A 14,062-nucleotide genomic window follows, 5' to 3' on the forward strand; every position below is an offset into this window, starting at 1 on the left:
CAGGTGAGCGGTGCATCCCTTTGGGACCAGTGACCTTGGGTTCCAGGATGGAAATGGGTGAATATAGTGGGGAGGAAGGACGATTCTAAAAGGGTTGCCACCTGGGAAGCTGACAGGACCGGCAGTGCAAGGAGAGAAGCCACACTTGTCCCCTTTTTATTCCCACCTTGCCAGTGCATCATGGCAAGGGCATAAGGCTCTGGAAGGACCTTGAACCCAAGTTGACCCTTGGGTAAGGCAGGAAAGTACCCAGGTCAGAACTTCCCCAGAGTCTTTATCAACAGTGTGTGTGTGTGGGGGGGGGGTGTCCTGGGCCCCTGGGAGATGAAGGGGAGGGAGGCACCACATAGAAACTAGCCAGCGTGGCAGTGCCCATGACTCTGAAAAAGGATGCTGCTGCAGAGCTGAGACAGTAATTGGGGAAGAATTCCAGGAGCAAAGGGGGCCCTGCTTCCGGGCACAAGGCGCCAGGGCAGGAGCAGGGGCTGCCACACTGCATGGGGGTGTCTGGCATCCTGGGCTACGGGCCCAGCAGCCACCACGCCACAGTGTTGTAGGCGCCTGCCCTTCCTTAACCAGACGCCGTCAGCCTAAGGGCCCTGCTGGTTTTATCGAACAAGAGCAACTGTGACAGGGAGGGCATTTTCAGACTATTTTCTGCTGAGTGGCTTGAACAGGATTAGCATAACCAGGCATGAAAAGCCACCCCCCGACCCCCCCATACCCAGCAGCATCAGGACCCACTTCCACAGGCCAAGGAGCCTGCTGAGGAAACCCCTCTCCAATCCAGATTTAAGTCATCCACTTCTACCTCTCAAATAACCAGGACCTCGAATTAGTCATGAGAAAAACAAAACAAAAGGCCATTTCTTTCATTTCTTTGTCGTAAAAAGGAAGACAAAACCCAAAAGCTGACATGTGGGGCAGAGGCTGTTCCCTGTGCTGACGTTTATCTCTCTTCCTGCACCTTTTGGTCCCTTCTATTCGTGGAAGGACAGCATTGACCTGCAGCTGAATGAAAGGAAACGCAGGACAAACGGGCGGTCTCGGCAGAGCGGGCCATCAGCTGCCCCAGAAGTCCTGAAATAAAAATGGTTTTCCCATAAAACTTCTGCTTGTCATAGATGCAAATTAGACGTATTATTAGGCACTATTAATGCACGGAGTACCAACCAATGTGTTGACTGCCTCTTACTTCTGCCCCTCCCCCACCAATACTAACGGAGTATCTGGCTCCTTCCTTTTAAATCCTCTTTTAGAATAACGACTCGGTTGTTCTCTATAGGAGGGATACATGCACATGTAGAGTCAAACAATTTCAAAAGTCACAAAAGAGAAAGCAATAATGAAGAAAAAAATTCACTGCCAATTGCACGGCCAGAACAGCTCCTCCCTTGTGTTGGGTGGGACAGGCATGTGCTCACCCCTGAAGGACCAACAAAGACAGAGGAGGAGGCAGAGAGGGGTGTCCTTGACTGTCACAGAAGAAAAAGAGATGGCGTGAATTTGAGGACTGCTACATGTTACATAAATCAGTCTTTGTCACAAGAAATAATTTCTGCCCTGGCTGGTGTGGCTCAATGGATTGAACACCAGCCTGGGAACCAAAGGGTTGCCAGTTCGATTCCCAGTCAGGGCATGTGCCTGGGTTGCAGGCCAGGTCCCCAATTGGGAGTGCACAAGAGGCAACCACACACTGATGCTTCTCTCCCTCTCTTTCTTCCTCCCTTCCCCTTTCTCTAAAAATAAATTAATAAAATATTTAAAAAAAGAAGTAATTTATGAATGATTCCTCAAAGATAACCATAACACCCTGAAAAAGAAGGCTCTGGGTTGGGACCAGCCCCCCACATGGCACAACATCCCCAGTCAGGTACATGAACAGACAGACCTGAGACAGAAGAGAAAGCTGGAAACAGGCCCATGTATACAGGAAAGTTAGTTAATGATAAAGGTGACATTTCAGGTGGGTCATGTTCAGGGAAGTCCACACCCAGGAGGGTCCATACTGGGGGGTGTTCAGGAGGACCCTGCTTGCAATTTTAATGCTCTGTGGTTACTGTTTTGAAATTTTAATAATTTTATTGTTGAATTTGTGTTCTGAAAATGGAGCATGTTCTGGGCTTGGAGCCTGGGCTTGAAAGTGGCCACATCCCTGCCCATCTGCCCACCCCCTCTCAGTGACCATTGCCACCTCTGCTCAGTGGGAGGCCTGGACACAGGCATGGGGACAGGTGGAGATGAGCACATGAAGATGGGATGTTGAGTGATAGAGAGGGATCGCTGGTGCCTGTGAGTGTCTGTATTTGCCCTGTAAGCTTGTATTCCCATGCCCCAGGAAGCATAACATTACACAGCAAATTGAAAAAACCATGACCTGGACAGAGAGAAAGACAGAGGGAAGGAGGGAGGGAGAGGAAGAGAGACACTGACTTCCAAAGAAATGAAGGGCTTTTGTCCTACACTTTGAAAATGGTGACCACATCTCCATTTTTCACTGGGCCTGCATATTACATAGCTGGCCTGGCTCTCATGAATTAGGTACATACGTGCTATCCTTCCAGGGTTTGCTCTTTAATGAAAATTGAGAAGGCAGCCAGACCCCCAAAGAAAAATCCTGTATTACCTTTCTCTTGTGGTTTCCTAGGGCCTCTGCACCATCTGTTCCACTGCCCCATTAGCTCAGTCATGTGGGCACAGTGAGAGTGCCATCTGCAACCCTGTGACACAATCTTGGCCATTGCAATAAGGCAAGAAAAAGAATAGGAAGCACACAGAGTGGAAGGAGGAAGTAAATCTGTGTCTGTTCTTAAACAACATGGTTATAGACATAGATACATAGAGAAAATCCTAAAGAACCCACAAAACGCAATAGAATTAGTTAGTGAACATAGCGAGGGCAAAGATACAAAATCAACATCCAAAATCAATCACACTTCTATATGCTAGGAAGACACAACAATTTAAAAATGCTATTTACAGTAGCCGCAAAAAACATAAGATATTTGGAATGAATTTAACAAAAAGATAAGCAAGACCTCTACTCTAAAAACTCCAGTGAATGCTGCCAAGAGAAATGAAAGCAACAAATGAACAGAGATGCATCCACACCGCGCAGGGAAGACTCAGCACATTTAAGCATCTATTCTCCCCAAAATGACCTACCGATCAAGGTGGTCCTCATCAAAATCCCAGCAGGCTTTTGTGTAGAAATTGAGAAGCTGATTCTAAAAGTGTGATGGAGACACAAAGAAGGCTCTGAAGATCCCGGACAGCGCTGATGAAGAGCCTGGAGGACTGACAGACAGCAGCTCCGTCGCTGCAAAGCGACAGGAATCAAGGCTGTGAAGCGACAGGAATCAGGGCTGTGAAGCTATAGGAATCCAGGCAGCCACAAAGACAGCAGGTCGATGGGACAGAATGGAGTCCAGCAATAGACGTGCTACAGGTCAGAAATCGCAAGAATGGTTTCCTCTTGGCTTGACTTGAAAGGGACTTTCCCGGGGTGGGGGTAGTTGCCCTAATGTGATTGGGGTTCTGGTTATCACGTAGGTATGTGGTCACAAGTCATCTGGCTGCGCTGCTGCGGTGCTTGCATTTCACTGTGTGTGAATGGTCTGCCAATGCAGTGGGTTAATAACGACCAGGAGAGGGTCTGACGGGGCTGGGTAGGAGGCCCAGATATTGCTGAGAAACAGGTGGGGAGTAGTAGCTTTTCTGGTAAACTTGCTGCAGGCTCTTTTTGGGTGGAACATAGAGTAATTGCTATTTTAACAAATGTGTTCACAAGTTTCTGTTACTTTCTAGAAATGCTTTTTTTTTAAATAATTAAGCTCAAATCCTTCTGTCAGTCAACCCGCTGTGATGGAGGCAGACGCGTCAGTGGGAGTGAGCCGAGCTGGGCACATTTGCTCACTGCTTCCTGAAATAGCCTGTTCAACTCCCCCTCCATTCATAACAACAATGCCCACTGCCCACCGCGCACGTTTATGGTGGTGCAGTGAAACAGCAGATGCCTCCCCCTGCTTCCCCTCTGCTTGTGCCCTTCTCTTCTCCCTTCTTTCTGGGGGACGGGGGGGCAGGCCCGTGCCCTGAGGCCTGGAATCCTCACAGAGGGGCTTCCCTGGAATCCTCAGTTACAGAACGGTGGGCACATCTGCTGTCCTCCTCCAAAGCCGCCTGTTGGTATATGTGCTCAGTACTGAGCATGAAAAACCGAAATAAGATACAAGCGGGGCGCAGGAAAGCTGTCTGTGTGCGCTACGCTCCGCCAGCCCTCACTCAGGGAATCGGGACGGGGGCTCACCCGCGCCCGCAGACGGAATGGGCAAACAAGATATTATGACAGTCAGGGAAAAAAATATGTTCTTCCATTTTGGGAAATAGTCAAAGCCTTATATTCCACCAAAAATAGAAGTGGAATTCTAGAAAGCAAAACTAGCTGGGCCTATGCATGTCTGCCATTCAGTTGAACCCGCATGGTCTACAAATGCTCTCATCTTTCTGGAATGTGTGCCTGTGTTTTCGTGAGGTCCTGGACCCTGGACAGGAGGGACTCTGGGACCTGCTTTGGGCCTGCACCGGCTGAGCCACCCAGACTCCCCTCCAGGCCCTCATGTTCTCCTCCAGCCCGCATCCCTCTTCTGTATCCTGGCCTGGGTCCACCCGGAGCTGCAGTGACACTGCACCCTCACTGATGTGTTCTCCTCAGCCTATACCCCACAGGGGACAATGACAAACATGAGATTCTTTCCCGAGATTTTGTCTGTCACTTGAACCTTCCCCCTGAAAAGACTTGCTTCTCCCACATTCTCCAGTGCCTTCCACTGCTTGGCCTTGAGCAGGGCACCTGCAGTGACACTGAGTGAGAGGTAGAGCAGAGAGGGGTTTCTGGAAGGATCACAGGGCCCCCAGGAAGCAATGGGCACATAGGCCTCAGAGACACACGTGCAAGGGAGATGCCAGGCCCTAGGCAATGGTTCGGATGCCATTTCTCTGGAGGGTTCTGCCTCCAAAATAAGCCTCATCCCAGAACACAGCACCTGCAGAGTCTCTCTGGGTGTTTGATGAAGAGAATGCGGAGCAAAGAGGCTTTGGCCAACCAGCTCCAGACAGCAGACATATTGGGTGTCCTGCCACAATGTGTACAGTGCGTGGGTTTACCCCAATGTGTTACATCTCACCCCAGGAAATGGGTAGCTGGATGTTGTGAACACAGCCATTTACACATGGCTGCTGCCTGTCTCCTGACCACACATGGAAGTATTTTTCCTGGGTGAGTACTTAGGAGAGAGATCATTGGCTAGTAGGGTGCACAAATATTCAATTTTATGAGACAAGTGTTTTCCCAAGGGGCTGCAAGTTAAGCTTCCACTGGCAGTGTTTAAGAATTCTGGTGACCCATATCCTCTCCAACACTTGGTATTGTCAGTCTTTTAAATTTTTGCCAACATGGTAGGTGTAAAATAGTATTACTGTGATCCGGACCTGCATTTTTCCCATTACTGATGAGGTTGAACATCTTTTCATGTGCTTATTGACCATTCATGCTTTTTTTTTCATTAAATTGTTTGCCTTTTCTTATTGGATATGTAGTTCTTTACATATTCTGGGTACAAATCCTCTGACATTTACATGTATTGGAAATATCTTCTCCCTATTTGTTGTGTCCTTTTACTTGATTACATCTTATAATGAACAGCTGTCCTTAATTTTAATATCAAATTTATCAGTCCTATCTCACATGGTTAGCACTTTTTCTACCTTAAGAAATCTTCCTTCCTTAAGCTCATAAAGATATTTGCCTATGTTTCTAAAGTTTAAAAGATCATGTACTTCTTTTGTTAGATGTATTAATTCATCTAGACTGAGTCTTGAGTAGGATTCAAGGTACATACCTAATTCCATTTTCCCCTCAAATGGAGAAACACGTGTCCTGTAGTCACTTACTAAAATTATTCTTTTCCTTACTGATCTGCAGTGCCTTGTCTGTCATATATAAAAAAGTGTGTGGTCTGTTTCTGGACTTTCTCTTGTGTTTCATCAGTCAGTCAATTTGTCCATCCTTGGGCTCCTAACAAATGGCTTGACTATCACTTACAGTATGTCTTAATATTTGCTGGTACAAGTACCATACCTTCTTCTTCTTCTTTAGGAGTGTCTTGGCTCCACTAGGTCCTTTGCCTTTCTGTTATTTATTTCAGAATCAGTCAATATGCATAAAAATCTGTTGGAAAGTTTGTCAGAATGCCATTAACTCTACAGGTAATTTGAAGGAGATGTGACATCTTTGTGACACTGAGGTCTTCATATTTATTAAAATAATGTCTCTACATTATCTTGCTCTTGTAATAATTTTTAAAAAATATATTTCTCCTTAATGATCCTATACTTCTTTTGTTAGATGTATTCTTAACTCACTTTTTTGCTGCAATTGTAAACTGGATCATTTTTTCTAAATTACATATTGTTTGTTGCTGATGTATAGAAATTGGTTTGTGTGTGTATTGATTTTATACTCAGTAATCTTACTAGATTTTTATTAAACTTAATAATTTATTCTAGATTATTTTAAATTTTATGCATAGGTAATTATATTACCCATGGTTTGTCTTTTTTCCCTTCCAATCTTTATACGTTTTATCCCATTGCTGTGTGGTGCTCTGTTGTTTAGACCCTATTGTAATGCTGCACATCCTTCTTCTGTTCCCAATTTCAAGGGAATGTTCCTAACATTTCACCACTGGTTTGATGTTTGTTTTAGGGTGTTGGTTGGCACCCTTAATCAGGTTAAGGAAGTTCCCTTCTATTCCTGGTTTCCTAAGAGCTTGTTTTTCTCATTATGAGTGGTGCTGGGTTTTATTAAAAGCTTTTTTTTTTGGCATCTGTTGAGATCACACAGGTGTTCTGTGATCTGATGATGTAATGATTCACATTCATAGATTTTTAAGTGTTAAACCAGAGTTGTATTCTTGGTCATATATGCTTGATATCATTTTATATATTACTGGATTTTGTTTTGCTGCATGTTCTGTTTAGGATTTTATGATAACTTATTTAGATTTTGTTTACAAGAGTGGTTGGTCCATACTTTTACCCCTTTGGATTCTGAAGTCAAGGTTTTTCAGCCTCATAATACACAACAGGTGGTGTTTCCTCTTTCAGTCAGTTCTGTCCCTGGCACGCCACTGAATTTTCAAAGTCACAATGACCTCCAATGGATTTTCTGCCCTCAATTTATTTGGACTCTCATCATTTTACTGACTTATCTTTTCTTCTTGAAACACTCTTTCCTGTTGGGTCCCTCCTTCCTCCTTGGGTTCTCTCCGTCGCCTCTCACTCATTGTGTGTTCCACACTCCAATGGTAGACGTTCTTCGGGTCTGGGCCCAGGTTCTCTTCTCGTCTCTCCCCTCTCTATTTAGCTGATTATTTCTCTTTTCATGGCTCTTAAACATGCAACCCCAGCACTGTTCTCATTCCTGGACACTGATCTTTCTCTCATGCATCTGAATGGCATGGCAAACTCAACACAGCTAGCAGGGTCTCCTGGCTTCTCCCAGTCATCTCTCAGTCTTCTCCCACCTCCTTCCATACTACCAACACCTCCAACACATGCAGCCAGATTCCTGGGTGAGTCTTGATCTTTCCCTAGCCACACCTCTTCACTCAATCTATCACTATTTCCAAAACATCCTCTTTCCACTTCCATGTTACCACCTGATCAGCATGCAGAGGCATGTTCTGTGTGCCACTCATCTAAGTCAGGGGAAGGGCATAATAAGCTTGTTTCTGGAAGTGAGGGCATCTGAGCAAATACAATAGCAAGGGGCCCTCCTGGGCTCCTTGCCCGTCCCCAGAGCAGCGGTCAGGAGCAGCATGGAGGAGCCTGGTCACACAATACCTGTTCTCCACTGCTGCTCGGGGAGAGGATGAGATTCACACCTCCAGCTCCAGCTGAAGGGCAGTCACGTGGCTTTCCCCGAGTTAAATCCATGGAAGATGGCCACAGAGATGGGCTCTCATGAGTCAGGCTTTGTGACTTGTTTTAGTCAATTGGACTTTAGTAAATGTGGTGCAGAGGCTAGAAAAGCCCTGTGCACTGAGCTTTGCCACCATGACAAAAACCCCAGCCAGACTGCTGACAGTGGGTGACACACGGCCCACCTGTGGTCCCTGACAGAGGCCCATATGAGAAGGCCTGGCCCACACTCCACAAAAGCAGAGCTAAGCTGTTCCAGCTGCTGGCCCAAAGGATGGTGAGCATTCTAACGACTGCTTTAAGCTGCTTAGTTTTGGGATGTGTGTTACACACAAATAAAGTCCTCATGCAATATTCTCTTACTCAGGATGACTGCCCAGAGGGTGTCCTAGGCGTCTTGGTTTTTACTTAGTTGTCAACCAGTGGCCCTTGGATACTGTAGCTGACACTTGACCATCAGGCAGGGTCATGGGCTCGTTTGCTGGCTGACCCCAAAGACAGGTTTTTCCTTTCCCTCAGACAGCAACCTGAAGCAGGTGATTGGCCTTCTGTAACACTTTCCCCTGTGGTTAATTTATGCTCCAGATCACTGAGTTTCTATGTCACGTTCAGTTGTCACACGACTCCCAGATAAGAGTAGCTAATAGCTAACACTGATGGAGTGCTGACGACCTCTTGGGCACTACACTGGGCTCTCTACCTGTGAGTATTCTTCATCGCACACTCCAGAAAACAGGCAGAAGTCCCAAGTCATGCCAAAGCCCCCCCCCCCCCCAGCTGAGAAGTGGCAGTAGCTGGACTGGGCTTGGGAGTATCGCCTCTATACCCACTGGGCCCCCACCCTGCCCCAGGCTTGCGGTTCCCGGACCCGTTCTTTACCCTTTGAGAAAATGAATAAAGGAAACCTCATTAAAATTGGGATGGGAAGCCCTGAAGGTGGGGTGCTTTCAGTCCTGTCGGCAGACCCCAGCAGGAAGAATCTATGTTGTAGCCCCCAACAGGAGGGAGCCCACTTCACTACCGAGGCAGGAGGAAGGTTTTTGCCTTACTCAGCAATCAGACTCAATGAGAAGCCACGCCCCCGCAACTCTCACTCTCCTCGAATGGACTTACGCTCATAACCTTGCCTTCCTGAACTTCTTCCTTTTTCTCTATAAAGTAACACTCCCCTCCTTTATTCTCTTGGCTTGCCTATGGTTCCCTGCAATTTGCAGTCCTGAAATGCAAAACCTGATATTCCCTAATGAACCCAATTTCCTGGGAAAATAACTGGCTATTTTATTTTTAAGGTTCACACCCTTGAGTTCTAGTAAATCACCAAAACACGAACTGCTGGCGGCTTATTAACCGCTCTTCTGCTCTCAGCATCCGTGCTCAAGAACTAGTTCTTCCTTATTAAAATTTTCTGTTCTGAATAGAATTGCAGCCTTGAGTTATTCTGGGCATATGCTTGTTGCATGTAAACATTTCTTGGTGTATAACCATATAGTATAGATCCCTGAGTAAGTTTATTGCATGCACCGTAAAAAGGCTTTAAACTGTCTTTACTGTCAAAACCAGCCAACCCAACGACCACATTAACTGGTAATTTGGACTTGCTTCTGACGTCACTGAGAGTGCTACAGGGAAATGGGGGAGACCCTGGAGTTTGGGGACCCTGATTTCGCACTGCATACCCAAGGGCTCTCAGGAACGTGGACCGGCCGGAATGCTTTTGAACGTCCAGTTCTCAGTGGGACCTCCCTGAGAACCTCCGGCCTCCCAGCCCCCCCAATCTAGGTCGCCCTTATCCCCGCAGGTCGCCCCTTTCTCCGTCCCATCCTTGACTCACGCTCCACGACCCCCGCCGACCACCGCCGAGAGTTCCACTGTGCCCGGTGCGGCGTGTGTGCGCGCGCGCGCGCGCGCACACACACACACACACGCACGTCCTGCGTCGCGGCGTCGGCCCCCGGCGTGCGCGCGGCCGGCGGCGGGAGGGCGGAGGCGGAGGCTGCGGCGGCGGCGGCGGCCCGCTCGGTCCGCGCACGGGGGCGCGCTCGGGGCCGCGCCAGGCCCCGGCCCGCGCGCCGCAGACCTGGCCAGCGGAGCGGTGCGAGCCCCGGCGCGGCGCGCGGAGCAGAGCAGCGAGTAGCTGAGGTGAGGCGGGGGCGGGCGGGAGTCGGACCCCTTGGGCGGACACAGGCCGCTGGAGCCGCGTTTATGTAAGCGCCGCTGGGCAGGTGGGGAGGCCGGGCTGGAAGTGCGGCTCCAGCGGGACCCAGTGCTGCCAGCTGGGTGTCCGAAGGGGCTGCAGGCCGGGTCGCCCGGGGAGGGACACTGCACCCCAGGATGAGGCTGCGCCCGGGGCGCCGCGTCTGCGCCCGATGCTCTGCGCCGCGACAGAGGAGGCTGCGTCCCGGGGTGGAGGGCGTACTGCGCCTCGGGACGAGGCTGCGCCCCGAGGAGAATATGCGCCCCCGGAATGAAGGGGAGACTGCGCCCTGGGATGCGGCTGCGCCCGAGGTGTGGGGGGCTGCATCCCTGGATGAGGCTGCGCCCCGGGATGAAGCTGCCTCTCCGTGGAGGGGAGACTGCGCCGGGGACAGCCCCGTCCCCACCCTGGGAGTGCCGCGTCTGCTCCGATTCTCTGCCCCTGGGAGGGAAGGCTTCGCCCGAGGATGAGGCTGCGTCCGGGGTGAGGGGAGGCTGTGTCTCCGGGATGAGGCTGAGCCCTAGGATGAGGCTGAGCCCCCAGGTTGAGGCTGTGCCCCCGGGATGAGGCTGAGCCGCCGGGATGAGGCTGAGCCGCTGTTGGCCCGGCATCCCCTCCCGAGGGCGCCGTGTCTGCCCGGGATGCTGTGCGCCGCGGGGAGAGGAGAGGGAGCCCCCGGGGAGAGATGTTGCGTCCAGAGTAAGGCTTCACGCTTCGGAGGGCGCCTTGTCCGAGCAGGATGCTCCGAGCAGCGGGCGGCCTGGGGCGGGGAAGTTCCTGCTGGTACCGGACGTCTGGAGCGATCCGGAACAATCTGGGGCGATTGGGGGCCCGAGATGACTTCTGACGTGTTCACATCTGCAGTAGGAAAATTACCGGGTTGTGGATCAGTCCGGGGGAAGGTGTCAAATTGGGTTGTAGACGCTAAAACGTGTTGGAGTCCCGATTTACATGCCGGATAGCATAAAATGTGTTCCAGCCCCGGTTTATCCGTGGGAGACCCGTACCGTTTTGTTTGGTTCGCAGTTAATATTTTTAGCCAACCCGTTTTGGTTTTGTTTCCTTCTTACACACACCGTAATGGTTAGCGTTCCGTTCTCGAGGTATAATGAAGAGTGGCTTGATATCAAACTCGCCTCTTTACTCTTAGTGCTCTAATTTACGATGATCCACCCATCATTAAGTTTTGAGACTAGAAATACTGAATCCTTTCTGTTTCCTTTGAAATCTACCCATGTGTGTTATGACTTTGAAAGGTGCCATCCAGAATTTTTTCTTTGGGGCTGAGGCTACTTTTTTCTCTGCTCGCTGAGGGTTTCCCAGAGGGGCAGGGGAGAAGGAAAAATAAGACAAAAGGTTGGGTGATCCTGTTCTGCCCTAGGTAAGAGAATTAGCTGCCCCTCTGTGCAGGGTTCTTTGAGAGAGCAGGATCCTCTCTCATGAGCACCCACAACAGGGGCCTGGTAAATAGTTGATGAGACTCACTGAGCTGGGTGCCCCATTCTGCCCAGAGGTGGAGGCCAAGGACTCCTGCCAGCTTTGAAAGGAACGCATTGTCTTTGAGTAATAATGCCTGTTGGATGTCTGAGGGTTCCTGAGACTGAATGCATTCAGCTACGTCTTCAACAAAATTGAAGATATAGTTGGAAGGCAAGAGAGGAGGCCTTTCTGCAGGGGGAAGTGGGGAAAAGAAAACTGGTCCAGCTCTTGAGAAATTCGTGTGATGTGCTCAGGAAGTCAGTACTAGGAGTGAAGAGAGAATCAGCTCATGACATCATTGACAAAAACTTCTGTGCTTGTAAGGCTAATTCGCTCCTTTGTGAATTTATATGTCGTAATAGCAGTCCAGCTGCTTTTCAGTTTTTGGAATAAGAAAGTTCTCTAAAAAGGAGAAGGGTCTAGACAAGGAACTAGTATACAGGACCCATGGACATGGACAATGGGGTAACGGGGTGGGCATGAACTGTGGGAAAAGGGGTGGGCGGGGTGGGGAGGAGCAATGGGGGGAAAAGTGGGACAACTGTAATAGAAAAAAACAAATTTTTTAAAAAATTGAAAAAAAATTCTTTAAACTTACATTTGTCTGTGAGTAAATAAAGCAGACTTAATCGTTTGATAAACACTTAGCCTTGGCCTGTTGGATGCTAGGCCCTCCCTGTTTTTGGCCAGGGGACACAGGGATGAACCAGATAGGCAGAGATCAAAAAAGCTTGAAAGCAGGCAGTTTCGTTCTATTAATCACTTTTGTGGCACTACATTTTTCAAATCAAATTTATGAATTTAGTTATAAAATTTTTTAATGCATAGCATTAAAATATTTTGTAGATTTAAAACTATAAGCACTCACGCAGTACATTGAAAAGGCACAAGGGGATGAGAAAACCTGCTTTCACCCTACACCCAGTCACCCATTTGCTCTGGCTGCTGTGACTGTGTATCCTTCCCGCAGTAGTCAGAATAGCGTGCAAGGTGTTGTGTTGTCGTTTTTAGTATTTGTTATAACAAACAGTGTTGCAGTGGACATTTTTATACATGGGTGCAGCAAAACCTGCTAATCGTTTTTTATTAATCACCAACATTCCTTTGCCATAAGGCTTATTAAGAGCTGGGCTTTATTCCCTTGAATGTTGTGACTCGCTATGTCAGTATTTAAGACCAAGACGTATTATTTAAATAGTAGAAGATTGCTAGAAAGTACGCTTTGGAGATTAGTAGATGAACTTATATACTTTCCAGCTAATTAAAAATCTGAAGAAACATTATCAGTCTCTAGTATGAAGCTGAAAAGCTTAGAGAGGTCCAGTTTTATTGGGAACATGATGGGTTTTTTGATGTCAACTTTCTAGAATGTGAATTTCTAAATCTATAATTTGGTGATAGACATGGTGGTGTTGAAAAAAAAACCCTTTAAAAATATATTCGTAATATGTGAGATAGGAAAGGTAGGTCAGTCATGAGAATTTAGTTTACAAATTGTGCATTGGAGGCTTTACATTTCCTTACTCCCTGGGTGGACTTTTCTTTGCGGTGTTCACGGCATTAGGAGTGGGAGAGGGCAAGTGCAGTGACCAGCAGAGGTCTTCACGTGGCCCTGCTGCAGTGCTTACTGTCCTCACCCAGACCCTTAGTATCCTCACCTCTGTGTATTCTGATTAGTGTGCTGGATGCTCTTCTCCACCTGTACGCATGTGAGGTGCTCTAAGAGTGTATGAAGAAAACTGACTTTGGTGTCAGGGTTCCTGTCTTTGTGATGGATTGAAGATGAACACACGCAGAGAGGGGTGGAAGTTGCCCATAGATGCCTGGTATTCTAATTGGGGCCGCAGTGAAGCCCTCTGTGCCTTTAGGTTGGTTTTGTTTCACGTGCAGGGCCACCCCACAGCTATGTACCAGGTGCCAAGTATTGTTCTGGGCACTGGAGATGTGGGCCCTGGCACAACATGGACAGTCCCTGTCATCATGGGGTTCACATTATGGGAGAGGAGGGGACAGTAAGCCCCACCTAAAGTCCTAATGCCAGGCTGGGCAGTGTGTGTGTGTCGGGGGGTGGGGGGTGGGGGTGGTCTGAGAGAGAGCTCAAAAGATGGAGGGAGCTGGGTGCTGCCCCCTGGCCTGGTGCAGGCAGCAGGAACCCTGGAGTCAAACTTTGGGTCCAAGGCATTGTCCTGTGCTGGTGATAGCAGGGAGGTGGGTGGCAGGAAGGGAGACTGGTGGAGGGCGTATGGGGGGCTGAGGATAGGAATGTAGACGCTCATCTCTTTGCGATGGGAAGCCTTAGGAGGGCTGCCTTCCTCTCTGCCTCCCTCCTCCCCTCCCTTTCTTCCTCCATTCCTTCCTTCCTAGTTGACTTTAAAGGGTTTTGAATGAGGGCGTGACATGATCTGATTT

General features: G+C 48.6%; 1 protein-coding gene across 4 annotated transcripts in view; it reads left to right on the top strand.

Moving 5' to 3' along the window:
* The first annotated feature begins 10,024 nt into the window (after positions 1–10,024).
* ADARB1 (adenosine deaminase RNA specific B1) overlaps positions 10,025–14,062 on the top strand; it is a 108,943-nt gene continuing 104,905 nt past the window's right edge. For all 4 annotated transcript variants that reach the window (XM_090272172.1, XM_090272169.1, XM_090272173.1 and 1 more), the window contains exon 1: positions 10,025–10,119. The gene's annotated coding sequence lies outside the window, so the exon portion shown is untranslated. The remainder of the gene's footprint in view (positions 10,120–14,062) is intronic.

The sequence above is a fragment of the Furipterus horrens genome, unplaced genomic scaffold, assembly GCF_987537825.1.
Source record: "Furipterus horrens unplaced genomic scaffold, mFurHor1.1.pri manual_scaffold_1, whole genome shotgun sequence".
In the NCBI taxonomy this organism is placed as follows: Eukaryota; Metazoa; Chordata; class Mammalia; order Chiroptera; family Furipteridae; genus Furipterus; species Furipterus horrens.